A 3,015-nucleotide genomic window follows, 5' to 3' on the forward strand; every position below is an offset into this window, starting at 1 on the left:
ATATACCCGCATACACGGGTATACCCGCATACACACCCATACACACACGCACTCAATAACCGCACGCAGAAAAATCGTAGCGCTAAAAGCAAAATACAGAAGAAAGTGTGAAAAAGCTATAAGGTTAAAACGCGTCTATATTCGCATATTTTCGCATGCACGCAACTACATTTATATACGCACGCACCCGCACACACGCACACATTAACAAGCGCGCACATAATAATTGTTACCTATATGGTAAAAAAGATGAAGCTCGTACGTGTTTTTTCGGTACGTCTTCAGCTACATAATTATGCAATGTTTTAACGATCCGACTGATGAAATACGGATGACAAATTAATGTTTGTGCTCATTAATAGGGAAATTCGAGTATGAGATTAACTAATAATAATTTTTCTTTTTGATTCTTGTGCCATTCTCGGCGTACCTTTAGAATTATTTCTTTCGTAGTTTGGGTTTAACTGTCCTTTTTAGCATGTAAGAAAGCCTGTCCAGGATCTTTTCTCTGTGTATAAATTTTTATGGGCCATTGAAATTCAGTAACTGGTCTTGAAATGCGACGGCATTGTTGTACTTGTACTGTCAGGAAAGCAAATGCAAAACCGTAACCGGACAGTATAGTCACTTATGTGCTACTATGACCGGATACACATGTGCTGAGATAAGCTACGAAATTCGATGTAGGATGTATATGCGGTATTTATATGTAGTCATGGTCTTGCGCTTGCTTTTTTATCGGTATACTCTTTTACTCTTTTACTTGTTTCAGTCATTTGACTGCGGCCATGCTGGAGCACCGCCTTTAGTCGAGCAAATCCCTGTAGCTTATCTGCTGCACTGTTTCAGTCTTTTTAGTGTAGTGGCGTTGAACCGCTTCGAGTTCCACTATTGTTTGACTTTAAGTGGTGACCATAACTGGGAGCAATAATTCAGGCAGTTGAGAACAAAGGTTCTCCACAGGGTCGACATAGTTTCTTGTTCTCTTGTCTTCAAGGACCTCAGTATCCATCCTGCCGGCTGTCTGCACTTTGCTGCCATCTTGGTAATGCGCATATGAAATGTGATGCATCATTGCACTTACTGGTCCCCAAGTCTTTCACTGCCTGTGAATCTGGGATTGTAGTGCCTTCGGGTCCTGAATAAGCAGTTTGTAATGCATTCGTGAGTTGATAATGCCGTACTTGAAATTTTCCATCATCAAATTGCATATTGTTTATTTCGGCCCACTTGTATATCAAATTCAGGTCCCGCTGTGAGCTTGCGACGTCATCTTGACTTTTTATTGCCTGTGATAATTTTGTATCGTCGGCATAGATGAACAGTTCCTAGTGGGGTGCCACTTAGGATTTGAGTTTGCGTCCCATCTCCATTAGCAACGCCAGTTTACTCGAAAATTTTAAAAGAAAAATCACGTAATATTTGCGATTTTAGACATAGGAGAGGTACTTCATCTGATTTGTATCAAAGGTGTGCTATTACATTGTGAGACCTTCTAACTTTGCTGTTAAGGAAAAATAGGGAAGCGGAATGAGTATGTGGGGTAGAAATTATGTGGATTGGGGGAATCTAGAGGGTTGAAATGTATAATGATAGGCGGGAGAAAGGGAAGGAGTGGAGAGGAAAACGATCAGAAGACGAAAGTAGAAGGAGAATAGTAAGGAGGAGGAGGAAGAGTCATTGTTACCGAAATTCATTTAATAGAAAAAGATGTATTTGACCACCCAAAGGTATTGGTCTGCGACAACGGAAAGTGAAAGTGAAAGTGGTCGAGGTCAAATGACTGAAACAAGTAAAAGAAAAAGATCTTTAACAGATGTTATTACTTTCAGTTGTATTGGAGTAATGCCGATGGGTGGTCAAATACGTCTTCTTCCATCAAATGAATTGCGGTTACAATGGTTCCGCCGCCTGTCGTGGCTGATCACCGCCAGCATACGACTAAATAAATCGTTTTGCTATATGCAGCCCTGCCCACTGTATCTACTTCTTCTTCTTCTTCTTCTTCTTCTTCATCATCATCATCATCATCATCATCATCTCCTTCTTCTTCTTCTTTTTCATCATCATCATCATCATCATCTCCTTCTTCTTCTTCTTTTTCTTCTTTTTCTTCTTCTTCATCTACTACTACTACTACTACTACTTCTCCTTCTACTTCTTCTCTTTCTCCTTCTTCTGCTCCTCCTCCTCCTCCTCCTCTTCTCCTCCTCCTCCTTCGTCTTCTTCTTCTTCTTCTTCTTTTCCTCCTCCTCCTTCGTCTTCTTCTTCTTTTTCTTCTACTACTACTACTACTACTACTACTACTACTACTAATAATAATAATAATAATAATAATAATAATAATAATAATAATAATAATACTCTTTCTCCTTCTACTCCTTCTTCTCCTTCTTCTTCTTCTCCTTCTCCGTCTTCTTCCTCGTCTCTTCCTTCTACTTCACTTTAGTCTTCTTCTGATCGTTTTCCTCCTCCTTCCTTCCCCTTCTCCCGCCTATCATTATACGTATCCCCACCCTCACATAATTTCTACCCCAGATACTAATTTCACATTCACACTTCTGATTTTTCTAACAACAAGGTTCGAAGGAATCACAATGTAATAGCACACCTTTGATGCAAATCTGATGAAGTATCTCTCCAATATCTAAAACCGCAAATATTACGTGATTTTTCTTTTAGAATTTTCGCGTAAACTGGCGTTGCTAATGGAGATGATGCGCAAACATTTGTAACTTATAACTGAAGTGGTGTTAAAGAATTTTCTTTGTCCTCTTCTTCTTCTTCTTCTCATTGGCTTATCTACTCTTCGCCAAACGCATATGACGGTATAATCATCGTGAAATTTTTTACACCTGAAGTATTCTAGCTTTGGTCTGGATTCCGACAGTGTTGATGGCCCAGTATTCGGGTACTTCTTTGGAAATACCCCCAACTTCACACCCAACTTGTCCGTAGCTATTTGCTCTCTCAATATATGTAATATATATATATATATATATATATATATATATA

The 3,015-nt window shown here is 39.2% G+C and overlaps 1 protein-coding gene across 1 annotated transcript in view; it reads left to right on the plus strand.

The window, feature by feature from the left end:
* Positions 1-3,015, plus strand: part of LOC106883757 (D-beta-hydroxybutyrate dehydrogenase, mitochondrial) — a 98,557-nt gene that overhangs the window by 35,980 nt on the left and 59,562 nt on the right. The gene's annotated exons all lie outside the window — the stretch shown is intronic.

This window comes from Octopus bimaculoides, chromosome 5, assembly GCF_001194135.2.
Source record: "Octopus bimaculoides isolate UCB-OBI-ISO-001 chromosome 5, ASM119413v2, whole genome shotgun sequence".
In the NCBI taxonomy this organism is placed as follows: Eukaryota; Metazoa; Mollusca; class Cephalopoda; order Octopoda; family Octopodidae; genus Octopus; species Octopus bimaculoides.